Genomic DNA, 19928 nt, shown 5'->3' on the forward strand with positions numbered 1-19928 from the left:
CCAGGCGTCTTACGAAATCTGGAACGGCACCCTATCATATTGAACGCCGCCTGCTCGCGAGCCAAATTTGATTTGCATTTCGTTGATTGCAGTTTCATGAGACCTTCGCGTTACGTCAAGCAAGCACTTTCAGCCGGCCAACGAGCCCTCGTCACTTGTAGTACGCAGCAGCGAGCGCCCACGTGCTGGGTGTCCCCCACTGGCGAAGTCTGCCACGGACAACACACATACGTCAGCCGAGCGATAGATGTGACAGCCCGAAACGCTCCAGCAGACTGTACAGTTAACCGTTCACTGCGGAGATGCAGTCAGATGAAGCCAACTATTTTAATGCACACCGGCAGTTGATAGATACGACTCGGTGATACGCTCATCCATAGCGCATATCGTGTGACAGATATACCCAGCACTCGTTCTTAATTGGTAAAAAACAGCCATTTGGATAACACTTGCACGGGACACGAAACGCTTACGATATCAATCCAGACAAGATGTTCACCCTTTCCGGCTAGCAACAGCGTAGCTACTGTGGGGAATTACATACTGACATACATATTTCGCAGCTTCCTGGGAACAGATCATATAGACAAACGCTGCCATTTCTTTGAGCAGACAACCCGGTCATATTCTGCACCAACACGGCCAGCGTTAGATACGCAAGGGAACAACACATTGTCTAGGTAGGTACACATACTTTACATTTCTACCATCAGAAGCACAGCCACCTCGATCGCGTTGGCCACTTTACGTTTCCTCAGGGAACTCTATTTTCAAATGCGCTCTTTCCGATCAGCTGCTAGCCAAAAGCCCAAGTGCTTGATAACCGCTGATACATATCGAGGGAAAGTGCCTTTTAACAGCATCAGTGTAGTTTTGGTGTTTTCAGCATGGAATCTTTCAATTATAACGGTGCAACTGTAGCTTTAACACTGGTTTCTATCTCACTGTAGATCAAATTGTATGTGATGTTTTATATAAATATATATAATTTTACTATGTGTCTATACATTGCACTCGTATATATACATATATGTATATATGAATATATGTAAATATATGTATAGATATATATATGAGTATTTATGTGTCTGTGTGTCGGTGTGTGTAAACATGTATACATCCTTACACACAGTCGTTCGCACTATGACACATATCACCTTCACTACCATCCCATACAGCGTTCTGACCCTGTTGCACTTAAGAAAATTAGCAGCGCTAAGCACGTACCTTGCGTATTAATAGCACATAAAATGATACAGTCAAGGGTGAGTTGCTTCACTTTGTTGGTAATAATTAGGTGAGTCAACATATATTGAGCTGATGAGCTCTTTGACTAGTCCAACTTCTTCATGAGTGAAGCGTGCCTCCAACATGAAAACAAGCAAGTGCAAGTGCAAGTAAAAGTCTTGTCCTGAACCTGTCCTTAGCTTCTGAATGCTATGCTACCCCCGCGGTAATATTAAAAAAAAATCAACTGAGAGGTCCTAGGCAAGTGAAAGCCCTGTATTATTGAAACAAGGTAACTTTCAATTATGACCCCATTTGTCATGCTCCTGAAATCAAGGAATAACGTACTCTTCCCACATCGCCAGGCACGGCCCTATTACATCGCGCAAACATGAGTAGCGTTTTCAAAGGACATATTTTAAAAATACCTTGTCATATTGTTTATATACGCCCGCAGTCAGGCATTTATCCATCCATACATCTGTCCAACAATTAATACAAGCCTTTACAAACACATACCAACCTACTGCCTGAAGCTGTTTGTCTTGCTACCTGCCTGCATGCACGTGTTGGTGGCATACATACACGGATACATGCATGTTACATACATAGATACATAAATTACATACATACATACATACATACATACATACATACATACATACATACATACATACATACATACATACATACATACATACATACATAATACATACATACATACATACATATAGTAAGTACAGGCGCATATAACACTATATATCTGAAATTTAAGCAAGCACCTGGCACTCTGAAGAGGAAGAGATGAAGTACAATATAGATAAGGCGCTTTTCTCCTACACCAATCGAGGTGTCATCGTAGCCAATTATTGAATCCCCGCTCGGCGATATTGATCGAGACGCTCTCTCTAAATCGCCTTTAATCAGAAATCCAATGAATGTCATTAGTTGAATTGAAGTGCAAATATTATTATAAGTAAAACACCTACAGGGGGATTACATGTCAGCTCAGTTTTGACGGAGTAAATGACATACAAGAATCAGATTTAACGATACCCAGCGGAGTACACTCAATCGATGCAGTCGTTCACTCATTCCCCTACCATTGAAATTGCCACTTGCGCCGTCACAAGGAAGTTGACGGATGGGTGCACGTGTCTTAAGACTTCTAAATTCAGGGAGTATTATGGGATATAACATGATAACTATCTTTTGTTTAACTGGATGGTACTTTAGTACGACCACTAAAATGTAGATGTAGAAATTAACACTCCATATTCAGAGTATTATGCTTAAAGGGCTCATGGACTGGTCTTTAGCCCCGTTTATGTATGTATTTTAGTTACCTTATATCGGATGTATTCACGATGGCATTTTTAACAACAGTTTTACGTGACCGGCAGAATTTGCATTTATAAATATCACTCTTCAGATCGACCTTTTTTCGCTAGACTAAGCACCAGATAAGACAGAACAGTGCTAGCGGACAGCACAGCAGGAGTCATGCAGGGGACCCTCTTCGTTTCAAAGAAGATTTAGCTTGACCATAAACAAAACTGAAAACTTGCTCTCCTTGAAACAGGCTCATGATGTTATACACACGGAGGCCTAATCTTAAGGCGGTCCTCGACGACTTTTTAAACATTTCTTTTAACTCTTTTCTTATGCGGAGTTCGCTATTACAGGTTAACGTTGGAAATTCGCACCAGTGTTTTTTCTGTGTTGACATCATGAGCGATTCAGAAACACAGTTCATGGCGATGTTGATTTTTTGTCGGCTTTGACCGTGATGATTTTCACCAACTTGTTTTACTATCGTTAATTTCAGGCTTCCTGACAAAAGTGACTATTTCAACTTAGGGTTTCATTGCTAAACATTTCTTATAAAACAACTTGATATACGATAGCAACAGACTTAAACCAGGTGCAACCGTCACACAGAAGTCTTAGCCTAGCCAGGCTTGTACTATGTATTAGAAATGACCCCGTCGTTCTCAGTAATCGGACAAAATGCATTAGAAATAACGTTTCAATAATAAGTACTTCCAAGAATATTAACATTTTGTACTAAGTTATAATAACTTATGCCAGTCACTTGCTCTTCCCGGCGCAAGAAAACAGTTTTGGACAGTCGGGACCTCGTGGGGGAGTTCATGCTCAGTGCCGTTGATGAGGGCATTGTCTATCTGATTTCATATCCTAGTCATCTATCACAACGGAGTAAAGAATTGTTTACACTGTCACCTAAGACAACATACTGTCCCATTTATTTACACATTAACCTGAGGCTAGTCGACCTTAAGTGTTTTCTGTGTCCTAGAACCAAAGCCAGTCTGTCCACTCTGAAAGGGTTGATATCAAGATTAGGAGGCTGACTCGTTTTTACAGTAAAAGTGGATTTACTTTCAGCCTAGATATTTTTTGCGTTGAAATCTACATAAAATATACATTAAACATGAAGACAATATTTCAGACATTGGTCATTAGATTCACAGTCTTGGCCGCTTGAATGCCTGCCTCATAGGGCAAATTTAACTTGCACTTTGACACAAGCTTAAGTCTTTTGGATGTACAGTGTGGCACTCGCATTCGATGAGGCCGATTGAAGTGAAAAGCTGTGCGGGGTAACACTTGTGTAATTACCGTGACTGACGATAGATGAGCGATAAAATTATCGAAGTCATAATCATGCACCACTGGCCACAGATTTGTAAGTGACGCCATCAGAAATTGACAGTGGCTGTCATAGCGTCAATTTACCTTGTAATTTGTAAACTCCAGATTATCAAATAATGATTTTTAAAACGTTGATTTTAGTGCAAACTTACGACATTAGCTGCCCAATTATTCACAGTATGTTGTACTTTTTCACTAAAATATCCGAGTCAATAATTTTTCCATTGTTTATCACTCGCGCGCGAGTGTCTTCTAACCTGCCCCTAACGCAAGGGAACACGAGCTCAAACAAGACCATGTGACTGCTGCAACATAAATACTAACCACATATGTCGACCATGTTTTGTCAGTGAGATGATCAAAGCTTTGTTTTGTTTACGAGCATCTGTCATCATTTATCGCCAGGTGACTCACGACGGATAAAATTTCTCTCAGCTGAAAATCTCCATAACTCTTTGCTTTTCGGAAATGACAGAAATCTGAACGTTTGGCAACGATCAGTTCGATCAAGTATGATCGAAGTTTTAGCCAAGATTTCTTGGCCTAAATGGCATTAGGGGTTTTAATGCACGGCAACTCTATGTTACGTACGCGCCTGGAAATTGAGAGTTCTAAACTTTTGCTCTAACGTTCAGTAAGAGAACTTTCAATCATTCCCCTTTTGAAATCAAGAATAACAATCAGGGGTCACTGGACGAAAGTAAGTTGTAAAGACACAAATATTTATTACCCAATACTTATAGACTATTGAAATTCAATATGGCCGTCATGCCTGTGTTACTGAACTCTACGGAGGGAAAATGCAATTTCAGATTTCCACTAAAATAAACCCGTCGAAACTTAAGTGTCATACTCCATGAGCTTTAAAATGATCCCCACAGTTGATAGACCCGAGAAGTAATGTTCATCGAGAGTCCAAATATCTGTCCCCGAGGTGCATTCTACCGTACTGAGAGGGTTATTATGCGACGAATGCAGTAGCGACATCAGAATTAAGTTGAGAAATCCTTTTAAATAAATATTTTTCATTGCTGCTGTCCCATGATTTCAGAACCGATGCGACATGATTAGCGTCAGCACGGACAGAAAAAAAAACGCAACACGAGTTAAATCGTCACCCAGGGGCGGAATAATTCTGCCATAAATTCGTGACTTTAAGCTGCAGTTTAATACCAATGACAAAAAGCGTAAAATCCCTTCATTCAAAACACATCAACTGTCAAACCAGCGCGCAATGCTCTGAACACTGAATGTTCGTATTCAAGATGTATCCTTAATAATGGCGATAATCTGCTCGGGGGAGGTTCCTACCCGGGATATCCGTGAAGCCAACGTTAAATGCGTGACGAGTGGTTTTTCATCACCGAGTGTAAAATCGCAAAATCAAGAAAGGTACCACCCACGACAAACAACCTTCAAATTGCTCCGCTACACTATAGCTAAGATTCTAAGGCAACCCGGGCGACTATTTGTACGTGATAAAATTCCACAAATCCATTCCCATATTACCAATCGCATATTCTAGAGTTCCTCTGTCGAGTTACATAGTGTTCATATATAACATTAAAAAATTAGAGAAAGCTATTTCTGTTTGATATGGCCGTTACCTTGTTTTCACCACAAACTCGAACAATTGAGATTTTTGTTGAAATTTTCGGCTGACAAGTCATGAACTGACGAAAGGTGGCATTAGCTCAGTTGCGAGGTGAAAGATATAATAGCTGCACTGTAAAAACTAATTTAGCTGTTCGTTTCTACACATTCGCTATCTACAAACAAGACATGAAAAATCAACGGCAGCCGTTCATTCGTGCAATTACGGATTTACTCTTCTTATTCTAAAATGCCAATGAAATTTTTTTATTAAATGTTTTAAACAATAAACCAAAAAGATTTCGTAGACCAGGAATCATAAATTTGAATTGTCTGACAGCAGTAAACATTGTCTTTGGAATTACCTTGCCGCAGGCGTTTGGTTTGGAAATAATCGTACCCAGTCATAATATGGCTATGATTGCTGCTCCGCATACACCTGCCGGTCAAATCAGCGATTGATGCAGTTATGGCTAGAAAATTCAAAATACATTTGGTGTTGATTTTCCGCATAATCTATATAAAGTCTTTTTCCAAACTTACCTGCGTGCGACGGTGGGCGTGGCTTACTGTGCCGAGAAACATTGCACTTTAACACAGGGCGATAGCGTTGTACTACGGTCCGTGGCTGTTTGCAGGTAAGTGTTGTCAATTTCAGCACGAACATAACCTTATACAGCAGACAAAAAGTTGCTGTGGGAGACTAAGAGTAGATGCATAATCCGTTCCACAGGTCACAAGAACTAAAATTGCCAGAGACAAAAGGTATTTAGAGAAAAGGGTCAAATTTTCAACTTTCTATGACATCTCAAAATGTGCGGTTCAATATGATAGCGATTGATAACACCGAATAGAAAGATACAATTACGATCAATTGCGGTAAAAACGTCTTGTAATCCAACCTGGATGTACGTAATTATATCTCCTCGGTCGTTTGGGTTTAACTTACTATTGACTTGTGTCGCAGTCTTTTATTCATATTTTCCCCTTGATCCTTCAATAATGTTAAACAGGGATGAAATAAACTTAAATGTAAGTGCATGTAACTTTGTTTACATATCATGGCTGGGTTGCAGTTTTCCATCATTTAAATAAAATATTAAGATCTAAATTTCTCAGTATTATATATAGTATACGTATAGTACTCTGAGGCAAACGTGAACTGAGATTAAATATAGTAACGCATATGTTGACTGTGTTACCAGGCGCATCAAAAAGTACATCGAAACGATGACCTGTCTGCAAAGATGGTTTCGGGGAAAATACTCCATCCATGTTTATTGCGCAGAAGATTTTTATCGTTGTTTTTTCACTTTAGTGAATGCGAAGGAGCCCGACTTGCACTTACACAAGATGCGTATAGGTTTAATAAACGCGAAGTCGACAAAGCTGTTTATGGAAATCCTGATGTCTTGTTGTTGCTATTTTTGTTGTTGTTGTTGTTGATGATGATGATGATGATGATGATGATGATGATGATGATGATGATGAAAATGATGACTATGATGACAATGATGACGATGATGATGACGGTGATAATAGTGATGATGGGGAGAGAGAGAGAGAGAGAGAGAGAGAGAGAGAGAGAGAGAGAGAGAGAGAGAGAGAGAGAGAGAGAGAGAGAGAGAGAGAGCTTGTAAATCTAGTTGAGGACACACTTTGGATGGTAAATTGTCCGCAGCAAAGACGTATCCGTAATGAAATGGCGCAGGACTCAACTTGTGACGTTTTCGCTGCCACAACTTCATCTGTAGAGGGCTGTCCGTTATGATGGGCCACATTTGTATTGCTACACAATAATAACATTCCAAGTTCCTTCCTTTAAAGTCAAAATAATAGCACAGAATTTTAACCACATCGGAGGTTGTGAATTAGTCAGAAGACACAATTTCGCATCTTGATATATTTTTAACGTCACCGCCTGTTAAATCCATTTTACCGTCATTATTTGTTTCTTTAAACTTTGAACTTTGCCCTAGATTAAAACATAACCTCACCATCTGCAATGCTAGTCTGTAATCTGAGGTCGGTCCTGAGGTCTCTTCGTGAACGCGTCTGCTCGGTCACTGAAATCCAGTGGAATTAAACGCGTTGGTATGGTAAGCTGACTGGTGCGCCTGTAAGTGGCGGTAAATCCCTTTGAAGTCCAAAGCGTTCTTAGGCTTGTGCTGCTGCCACTGCTGAACGAAAGAAGGCTTAAGATATCGGGGAACAGAAGAGTGGATGTTAGTGCAATCAAAAAGTTTTTGCCACTTGCTGGACTCGAAGGATTGAAGAAATTCCGTTGACGATTTAAATATATACTCAGAATAAACACGGCGAAGCCACCGTAAACCTATTAAAACACAAACAAGACTTAGTTTGACAGTCGTATAATATAACAACGATTACGAAATTCTTCTTTTGGTCCAGACCTCTGATTGAACAATACGGTATACCAACGGGTTACCTCAGTTGCAACTGATGGGTTTTAAATCAAGTCAAAAAAGGGTAAATTCAGGACACAGGTTCATCCAAATGTTGACCTTGTTTATTGTCTATTCTTACACATACATAGTCATCGTTTAATTTTTGTTGTCATTTATTAAAACATAATTTAGTTTTTTATTGACAACTGGTTTTGCAACATACAGATTTAGATGTTCAATTAGCTTTTATTTACTAACGCCAGAGGGTCAAGTAATCATAGTTTCTATACAATAGCTGTGCGTCATAATGGCCGAACTTACTGAGAAGTTTACAGAAAAAGTGAAATTAATGTTATCATGTGTCGATTTCTGGTTGTTATATTTAATTCAAAAACAAGGACAGAAACGTTTGTCGACCTTCTGTCTTGTCGATGTGCCTATCGTCATCGGGACGTATGTCTGTCATGATATCAAGTTCAACCCGCAGTGCTACCCTGTAGCTTACGTACATGTAGATACTAGGCTTTGCAAGAAACGGCTGTCAAAGATTCTTTGTAGCTTCTTCGTAAAGAATTTTTTCTCAAATCTTTGACGGGCGATTAATCATAATGGGGTAAAAAGCTCCAAGACAACACCGTTAGTGATGACTCATCGCCTGATATGATGTCTACTCCCTATTCTGCACCGACAGGTCATGAGAAGCCTTAAAAACTGCCCGACAAGATAAGCAATGGATGTATACTGCCCGTTGCAAGATAAGTTAAAAAGCTTCCTGTTTGGCGGAATAACTCTGAAGCTTTACAATAAACACGACGTATATTTCCGGAGTTAGATTCAAAGAGCTTATCATAGAGACAGCTCTAGCACTGATTGTTGGTTGATGTATAGGGGAGGCGATGTTTTTGCAAAGCCTCACCTTGTCTGATTCTCATCTAAAATCGAGGCTCTGCGCAGCAGTAAATGATAGATCATGACCTATTTATTTTCTTACGCATGCATATTGTCATATCAATTCCATATGCACGCAGTAAGTGAAGATATAAGATAAATTCAATGTTGTGACTTTTAGAGATTGTTCAGTACATGTCTGTTTTTACATATAATATATTATATATATATATATATATATATATATATATAATATATATATATATATATATATATATATATATATATATATATATATATATATATATATATATATATATATATATATAATAACACAAATTACTTCAAGAACAAAGTAATGATATCTATAACTTAAGTTCCATGCATCTTGCAACCTTCTTCTGTCCGAAGATTGCAAGATGCATGAAACATAAGTAACAGATATCATTACTTTGTACTTGAAGTAATTGTGTTATTATTTATAACTCTCTGCTTTAGCATCGAGCACTGTAATTCTGCACCGATATATATATATATATATATATATATATATATATATATATATATATATATATATATATATATATATATATATATATATATATATATATATTTGTGTGTGTGTGTGTGTGTGTGTGTGTGTGTGTACACATATATTAAAAAATTTTACTTTAGGTACAAAGTAATAAGATCTGTTACTTATGTTTCATGGATCTGCAATCACCAGGCATACATGTGCTTGACATTAGTTATTGGATAGTTTTTCGACTGAACTTAGACAGTGAAACTCAACTGACGATATTACACAAACATTCAAGATGCATGTTTTAAAGAAGGCACGTACGCAATATTTGTCGCAATGTGCTTTTTTATACGTTAATTTTGCTGTCTTCGTTTTACTGTTTTTAATAGTCTGTAGAGACTTTTATCAATTCTTTTACCGAGAATTTTTATATGGTTGCTGATTTTTATTATACATTTCCCCTATGTGAAATGTTCCGTATCCTGAGAGCTATAGCAGAATCTTTTTTTATGGATTCTTACAACATGCAGTAGAATCCATGAAAGTGTTCATTGTCATCCAGCACCAGAATACATAATGGAACCCCTAAGTATCCAGTAAAACTGCAAAGTTTTCTGGTGGAACCTACTTCTGGTGGAACCTACGTTGTAATCTTTCATTTTGTATCTTGCCCGGGGGATGCGGTAATCAGGCTCGCCCAGATTTGATAAAATACCATCATCGAAATAAAGACATTTTTAAAGTTTCTTCCTTAAATTTTACTCTTCTGACGTAAAAGATATTAATAAGCCTAGAGACAACTATTACTAATACGTAACGTCAAAAATTCAGAATTCATTCAATATGAATTCAACTTTAATGTGATTCGCTGTATGTAAAAGTCAACTTCGCTTCTGAATCCACGATCCATGATGACAAAGCTTCTATCAAGGTGTTCATCAAATTAAAGCCCGACAAAGACAAAGGATCTATTCCATACTTCAGAGATAATGTCTTTTAAAAAAGTTAATGGTTCTCCAGCAACCACTTATAAAGCGCTCAAGACGAGCTCCGTCGGCTTGAAACTTAAAATGAGATGTTCTTGAATGACAATTGAGTGCAACTTCATTTGTTAGAAGTTGCGTAAAGTCATTATGTCCGATCATTTCTTGGAGTTAGAAGATATGCCGTCGAAATCAGTATACATATAACTCCTAATTGACCGCTCAGATTGAAACCAAACCCCTTGATGCCACACACGGCTGACACCTGAAAACAAGGTAATTGCTAAATTATCTGCTTCAGGTATAGCTAACCTGTTCTTATTAACATTTGATCCCGTGCAGCGGTACTTGCGTCCATCACGTGACGAAATGTAATACATTCACGCCTCGCCGGCGAGCTGTTTGTTTGCCTGTGTATCCGACCTAATTGGCGGCAACAACTCGTAGGACCTCATTTTGGATTTAGTTAGAGCCTCGCACTGGTCGCCGGCTGCTCGTTAGGAACGTAACGCCGTAATTGTGTTGGAAATATCAAGGGAGAAGTGTGCGAAACTCAAGCTAACACCTTTGAATACTGAGGTAAGGAATAAACCTCCGTTATAATTATCGAGTGAGCCGAATAATTTTTTACACCTCGCGCGTACAAACTTTAAATATTTCTCTTATGTCTCCTAAACGTGTTATGCACGCATTTTAAAAATTCTTTGCGTAGACGAATCATCGATTCTGTTTCTCGAAGTTATCAGTATGTCTGACTGCTGATTATTTTAAAAGTCTGTCAAAACAGGGACCTCATTATTAGTTGGTAAGATCGCGCAGCAGCATCGAAGTCTGTTGTCAACTTGAAGGTGTCCAATCGAGTAGAGTCTTCGCTTTGTTGCAGGCGGTATGTGCTCGACGAAGATCTGAGCGATGTCAGGGACCGGATAGTCTAAAATCGTCGTCAGTATCACAAAGGTTACCTTCGATGAAACGATCTCTTTCAATTGCTTGCACGTTAGATCCAGGGCAAGAATGAAAAGTAAGCGGGCAAAGTGCACAAATGGCAGGGCGAAACGACCGTATTTTGAGTAATGACAGCTAAACAAGTCTTTAATCGGAGTATTTGAAAACTGAGTTGACACCTTTACAGAAGGTCATGCCATTATTGTCAGAACAATATAACCCTCTCTTGCGAAAAAATCACCCACTAAGGAACTTCTTAAACACGATAGGTAAAAAGCATGGTATTTTTTCTATATCGCACGTAAGTATGTATAAGCTAACTATATCCATTCCATAAAAATTGGACAGTGATGATGGTGAGTTTCAGTGACTACGCAATATCAAGGATGTGAAACAGGAAAATAATGCAGAAAATCATATAATGTGATGCCAAATATCCGTACTTTCACATTTATCATAACATTTAATATGTTACAGATAAACCATCGATGTAAAATCGAAGGGTACTTAATATGAAGTCAGGTTAATAATAGTATCTCAAATAATTCAAACTTACTTTAAAATAGACCAGGGTCATAGTTTTTTGATGTTATACTGGTTGAAGTTTACAATCGGTAAGCGGCGATGAAAGTTTTTTTCTCTGCTGTTTATAGAGACGGCAAACTATCGAGCTGTTGTTACAATACGTGACTTCTCGTGACACATGTAAATTTATGACCAAACTGGTGAAATTATATTCCCTAGCATGGTTTTGACTCAATCTCTATATCTTTCTCGAACACTGTAAACACTCACCAGCTGTAATAACATTTAAAGCAATAACTCATACTAAACATAGGTCAGACTGTTGGAAGTAAACACTGAAGTAACATTGTTCTTTTTGTGTGTGTTTGAGCTGAAAATGTTGATGGTACCACGTGACATTCAACGGCATGCTCTCGCGGGTTTATAAAACCTAGGGTATCGTCCTTATTTATGGTCCTTGGGGCGGAGGACTTCGGGCAGAGTCAGAAAACGAATGAAAGTTTCAATAACCATTAAAAACGGCAACCAAAAGAGATAGGGATAAACGAATAGAAAGCAAACATTCGACCACGTGAATCACGTGAGTCAAAGTTACAATGTTTATCATCATGTTACATAAACATAACATGCAAATAAAATATAGACAAACACTTTGAATTTGCGTCTTTGACATGAACAAGATTAAAAGGAAGCTACTGATGTACAATATGTCATCATCATCATCATCATCATCATCATCATCATCATCATCATCATCATCATCGCCATCATCATCAACACCATCATCATCATCATCATCATCATCATCATCATCATCATCATCGGCATTATCCTCCTCCTCCTCACCGCCACCACCACCATCATCATTATCATCATCATCATAAGCAATTTAACTCTGAACAGTAACCAGTTGAAAATCAGCCTGTATTTGAGACACTGAAGTTCAATCTTCACTACAACTAATAAATCAGACTCAGGAACAATGTCTCGTTTGCTGAACGTTATCAAAGTTCTCAATCCCTGGTTCTGTCATGAGTTCTGGTGGGAATCGACATTGATATTTGCACTCTGTTGCTTATTCCAGATTTTCTATTGAAATACCCATCAAAGTAATCAATGTGATTTAGGTAACAAAAGCGTTAGACAAACCGCGACACTCTGACACCAGCTAATCTCTGATCACTAATAAATCGATACTCCATCAGTTCAAGAAATCACTAAATCCCGTAGCTTGAATGTTTCAATACTCTGAGCCACTTTTAGTCACAAGCATAGGCAATGGACGTGTAAATGTTAACCACACAATGTATCATAGATCAACATCAAATAAAAGGAAAGTATCATTATCTTTCGGAATTTTGACATGATGAGTTAGACAACAATAGATTCATGTTAAGCAATCTGTGAAGTTTGTCAAGCCATTCAGATTTCAACACAGCCATTTACAAAAACTTAAAATGTTATTGTTATTTTTTGTTACCTAAATGTGAAGTATACGATTTATTTGAATATAGTATACCAGTAACCTTCTTTAATTGAATCAGCTCATTATATATATCTATATATATATATATATATATATATATATATATATATATATATATATATATATATATATATATATATATATATATATATATATATATATATATATATATATATATATATATATATATATATATATATATATATATATATATATATATATATATATATATATATATATATATATATATACACATACATGCATACACTTACACTGTCTGAAAAGTCATATACTAGACTATTCAACACACTGTAGGAGAAGAACAGAAGTATATCACATATCACAAAGGCACAAAAATATTATAGATACTGCTTCTTTAATATTGCTGTATTCCATCAAATTTCGAAAGTCAAATACAAAAGTTGTTATCCTTCTGTTTACGTAAAGTTAATATTTGCAGGGGTCAGACGCGGGCATCACGGGTACTAATATATCTCGATTGAGGCAGGGTGGTCAATAAAATCAGCAGGCACCCATGCCATAAATTATGACGCTCCCTCAGGTAATTGTTTCAGCTTTTCGGTGGTATGGAGCAACGAAGTAATGTCAACTGGTTGATAATTACCTTCCATGAGATTTTTCAAGTAATTGAAACAACATGTTTTCTCTCTGTTAAGGTGCTCTGGAGCATTTCCGAATGAATATTTGTTTGCGATGTATCTCAAGCGAGTCCCGTCGAAGATGAGGTCGGACTAATATATATTTATCCGATGGGAGATGACATGTACATTTCTGCACGCAGTCATTAATCTGTTACAACGTTGTAAAAAGCGTGATCGGACCTCATTAGATAAATAACATCTCTGGTAAAGGATGTCTGGTTTCGCTTTTGATCTTGTGACCGGGACCCATACTGTGTGGTCACCGTTGTGCCTTACCTCGTAGATTTTTTGATCATAGATTAAGTTTATAATCGTAATTTGTGAGCAATAAATTATTTAAAGAGAATGTCCCTTTTTTGTAGTGAAGACAAAACCATCTCTTTTGAAGGCCGTAATGTCCGTTATACATGTTAAGTAATTTAGCCCGATTTTAGATTAATACAATTTGTCAGTTAATTATCCTATATCCCGTCAACCTCAAGGTCTCCTATAAATATCACTTTAAGGTAATATGTAAATGTGTAACATGTGGCTGTGTTTTTAATGTTAAAGGGAATGCATAATTCTGCAGACTATGACTTTGAATTTTCAAATTATCCTGAATTTCTTAAAAATAGGTATGGGACAATGATGTTTCTATTGATATTGCTTAAGTGCTCTTATTGTTGAAGTCAAAATATTTGTATAACACGATTTTGGTCACTTAACAACAAAAGGTTGCTACGCCGCCAGGGCAATATGGTAGGGAAGCCCCAGATATATTACAGTTTATGAAATGTTCAATTTTTTTTCCTTTTAGTCGTAAGAATAGTTATTTATCTCTTCTTTTCATTATTTAGAGACTCCAGCTCTATTGCGCATGGAATTCAACGTTATTGCACCTAAATCTACGCATTATCTACACACTATTCATACTTTCGTGGGGCTTGCGGGCAATAATAGCAAACGTGACGTTGTTGTTTTTGTTTCAAACCTGTCCTAAAGGTCGCTATTGTGTCTGCGCAAAACACTTTCCATTAACGCTAGCAGTGTTATGCAATCTCTTTCCACAGATGTCATCGAATGCACTTATTTGTGGTAAAACATCGACGTTACAAAACATTGTTCCAGCCTTACAGCGGAAAGGTTACTGAAAAGGTCATACCTAAAGCCATTGAGATAATGCATTGATCCGAAAAAAAGTGTTGCAGTGATGTCGTTTGCCATTTACTCATAAATTTCGAGGTTAAATTTGGGGTATGCAGATGTGCATTTTTCACCGTACAAAAAACGATTTTAGCAAAGTGGATTAGAAGATGCTATCTGAGTTCCTTTATATACCGATGCACAACAATTTGTGGCGGCTATAAATCCAAGGTAACGTCATCAAACCGCTCAAACACAATAGTAACGCAAACAATACAGATATTAGAGGTCCGGGAATCCATTTCATCCATGAAACTTATTTTTAAATACATGTACGAGATAAACTTCCTTAACTTTGTAGACTGATTCACTTAGAGTGACATTTCCCCAAGTATTCGATTGATAACGAAGGATAGTCATAAGTAGATGTTTTATTGGAGGTATATATTTCTCAGATTACTTTATGAAATTATGAAAATAACAGGTGTCAGACCGCAAAGTCATGCATCGCGTTTATATTTTCAGACATGAACTTCCTTACAGTTACGAGTGCTGGTCAGCATTGTCCGACTGTTGTACATGACTTAAAGCTTAGCGACTTTGGTTTCACCGAGACATTTGTAACCTCTACAGAAATGTAATAATGTAATACAAAAACATTAATCATAGTTCTAATGAAATCAACCATAAATGTATTAAAGCAGTTAACCATAAATGTAACTGCACCCAACGCTAAATACATGTATAATACACAAATTAACGATTAATGTGATAAAAGTTAACTATAAATGAAATAATCTTAAATCTGGATTTGATCACTTGTTTGTCAATGACCTAAGCAAATAACAAACTGAGCAAATAACAAACACAGCAATATGACTACCGTGGCGATTAATATTGCATACTTTCCCGCAGCGCGGATTTGTTTTTACAACATTCTGTATATAATTTCAGTCTATATTACCACCGCACAAATGAGCAACACAAAGATTCAATGGGTCATTCAGTTTGGGAAACAAAACAATAAGCGAGATTCCAAAAGGACAGACAAAGTTAATTGTCAAAAACTTATCCGAACTCGAAAAAATCTATCAAGTAGAGTTCTTAACTAGAAAAAATTTCAATGCCAGATCAAAACGTTTGATTGAAAACAGGAAGAATGCTATTCAGATGAGAAATATGCATTTCCCATGCATCCTACAAATGTGAAGTTTGTTTACTAATCGATCCATATGGACCTAGAAAGATGTATATTATCAAAGTTATGTACTAACAAGATGGAAACTAATTTGGGATGATTGGATTTTCATATTTTTCAAATTTCTCAAAAACTGTTAGGTGCCGTATAGCTGAATGTTGCAATATTGCAAATTACTCATAAAAACAAGCGTGTAACGTAAAAAGAATAGCATTTTGCAGATCACATTTGCAGATTAAATCGACATTACTTCACCGTCCAATTATCCCAAATTAGTTCCGATCGTGTTTACTGAGTATGTGCAATGCCGATTAACTGACCGAAACTAAAACTATCTACACATTTATATCTTTGATAAGTAGACATTAAGAGCAGATTCTTCAGTGACGATGACGATCGTGTTGAGGAGGCATCATGGGCCAGTGGCCAGAGCAATGGACTCACGATCAAAGGATGGCGAGTTCGAGCCCCGGCATGGCTATGGTGTTGTGTCCTTGGGCAAGGCACTTTATTCCTCATTGCTTCTCCCCACCCAGGAGTGATGGGTACCTGGTAGGACAGTGGTTGTAATGTGTATGTTTAGCTCTGCTGCGCTTATTGGCTGCACATGTGAGCTGTTGCTTGCTCCCCAGGGAGTTGAGTGGTATCATATTAGGTCCAGTGACCAGGGGTAATAATAATTGTAAAAAGCGCCTTGATCACATGTAGTATTGTGGATATGTGCGCTATATAAGAATTATTATTATTATTATTATTTATTTATATACTTTAAAAGTACATTTATGGTTGATTAGCGTTACATTTACAGTTGCTTTTGTTATTACATTTATGGTTACAATATTATTACAATCATGGTCGGTGTTTTCATTACGTTTATGGGAATTTTCCTTTCATTTGTCGACGATATCACATCTGTTGTTGCATTTTATTACTAATATGGTTGGCGTTACAGTAAGTGGAGATCATTAAATTTATAGAGGTGACAACATTTTGGTGTCACGCTGAATTTGAATAAGAATCATTGATCACCTTGTTGTTGATTTGATAATGCTTTTAGCAGAACAATCGTGGCATGACGAGAAACTATGTCCTTTACAAGTAATTATCCACAGGGAACATTTTTAAAGGATTAATTGGTCTGACACTTTATTGTCGATGTGACAATGTGCATATCAGTAATCAACGAATGACATTTACGGCAGCATTCAACATATTTAAATTAGGAAACATGGCCATGCTACACTTCATGTAAATGTACACTCCAGCCGAGTTTTGCCTTCCCTGTGATGTTGATATCTGACACGGACTCTGATTTCAATAGAAATTTACTACAAACACGAGCATGGTTGTATTAAAAACGTCATGTTATTGAGTGGCCGTTGTATAGTGCTTCATATTGGTGTTTTGCGTTCACAGTGCAGTAAAAATGTGCTCAAGCACATTTCGCCTCCTAAGAATGGTCAAAATACGTACTTGATTGTGCCCTGACAGTTACGCCAGGATTAACGTTGGCATTCGATCCCCGGCTTCGTTTGCTGTTGATGAATGCGAGAGTATTTGAGTTGTCTTGTTCGCCCGGGAGAGGGCCCAGAATCATTGAAATCCCTTAAATTTACGATGAAAAGTAGCAAGATTGCCATCGAATTCGCGTATCCTGAACCCAATTTAGTTTTCTAATAATGATGATGTCTTCCATTGGGATTTCAGCCAATGCTGTATGCGGCTTTGCGTGGCAAACACAGCAAATGGGGAAGTTTTAGGCAATATTCTAGAATGTACAAGTTGGCATCATCGTTTACACGGGATGAGTGTATAGCAAACGCGATGTGTTTGTGTTATTGAGGAGAGTCATGTCAAATTTGCGTACAGATCACTCATTGTAATTCCCAACGGTTACGTTTGCACTAAATCTCGGTTCCGCAATAGTCAATCGAAAATGAATGCGCCCGTTTCTATTTCATTCTAACCGCGAAACAATTATCTCAATTTGCGAGCCTTTTCACTGTTTACGTTCTTAGAAAGATCGACATTTTGATTTTGTATGGGTATGTAAAGGTTACATACAGGAGCAAGATGAACATTCCATTTTAAAAAGCTGCGAGCGAAACCGAAGTGTCGTCGACGTCCGTGTTCACCGTTTCAATAATACTCGTTGTTTTGCGTCACACTGCAGTAGCGTGATCCCTTGTAACCGGTTGTTTTAATTAAAATATCACAAAGTGGCAACTGATTCTTTCAGTTTTATAAGTGGTTGGTATTCATAACTTATAAAATCAACGTGTCGTTCCAAATGGACGCCCTACATACAGTAACTTGTGTTCTTTCACAACCGAAATGCGCATGTGCATATTCAGCTTATGGTGATAAAGGTGAACATACGGCGTTCAAGCGTGATATGTATATCTGAGGTGAGTGTGTCTTGCCACCTTTATAGCTATTAATGCAAATTGCATCTTTATCCCGTTGATGTGAACATGGTATATTGCACAAATTCGTAGAACAACGGATGTGACAATGTTCCTTGGCGTGAAATGTATCATGCAGTCTGTGAGTGTCCGATGGAGAAGTTTTAATATCATAACAAAAGGAAAGTTCGGGTGCTAAGCTATAAATGTCAAATTTTGAGGTTTGGTTTCAATATGTGCTAGTAGTGTTTGATCGGAGAGTATAATTACACAGTTACATGGCGAACAAAATAATATTATGCCAGTGTATAGATATGTTTAATGTTTAGGTAGACATACAAATAGAGTTGACTGAAGTTCTTTCTAGACACTAAATCGATTTTAAGCGAACCGAGTGCCATTCCATAATCAAAAGGAGAATCGAGTGCCATTCCACATTCAAGCAATATATCTACTGCATGTAAGAATGTTGTCGTAATTGAATGGCAATACAAGATGACCCTTCGTTCACATATTTAAAGCAAGTTACTCTTCGTAGTTTCTGATAAATAAATTACAACTCACAGTTCTCAAGCCCTTTTCTGTTATGGTTCTATAATTTCTGGACGCCATTCATGGGGACAATGGTGACACTAGACGCAGTAGAGAACCATGTGTGGTTCCGGTCACTTGATTGCTGATAACTCAATTGTTAGAAAGAGGTCTAGGATGTCAGCATCCATTTAGCAACGAAGCTTTGACGTTAAACGTCAGGTTTCAGTCATAATGCACTACCAGCTACAGTTTAAAGTTTTAGAGATACAACCATCTACGTTCTTTGAATAAATCGCCAAATGTGATTTAAGAACAACACAAAATTCCACGCTTTACCGGATGATACTGGTTAGTGGCAAAGGTCTTAATTGTGGTGTCCTTTAGAGAATTCACAAAAATATGCCAATTTAAAACAGAATGTTTCAGCATTGAAATACCCACATGTAGATGATATGGAAAAGTCTATCATATTTCTGCCCACTTCCTAATATTGAGAGTATTCTCTTCAAAGCCCACTAACCTTATCTCAGCAAATTCAAAATTCAAGTGTTATTGTGCCCTTTGTTTTCTATGTGCTATGTGCGTGTGTGCATGTGTTTGGGGCTCGCGCTGCAGTTGTTAAAGATTCCTGCTGACTTATGTGGCATGTTTGAGGAAACTTTAATATACTTGTTAACGATATATGTTAGTACGAGACGTGGATCCTCGAGATTAATTTGAATTTGAAGCAAAAGCTCACATTAATATTCG

The 19928-nt window shown here is 37.5% G+C and overlaps 1 protein-coding gene across 1 annotated transcript in view; it reads left to right on the forward strand.

Annotated features, from left to right (window-relative positions):
* The first annotated feature begins 225 nt into the window (after positions 1-225).
* The window catches only part of LOC139151160 (glutamate receptor ionotropic, NMDA 2A-like), a 182297-nt gene continuing 162594 nt past the window's right edge, over positions 226-19928 (forward strand). The window contains exon 1 of the mRNA XM_070723751.1: positions 226-680. The gene's annotated coding sequence lies outside the window, so the exon portion shown is untranslated. The remainder of the gene's footprint in view (positions 681-19928) is intronic.

Source organism: Ptychodera flava, chromosome 15 (genome assembly GCF_041260155.1).
Source record: "Ptychodera flava strain L36383 chromosome 15, AS_Pfla_20210202, whole genome shotgun sequence".
Lineage (NCBI taxonomy): Eukaryota > Metazoa > Hemichordata > Enteropneusta > Ptychoderidae > Ptychodera > Ptychodera flava.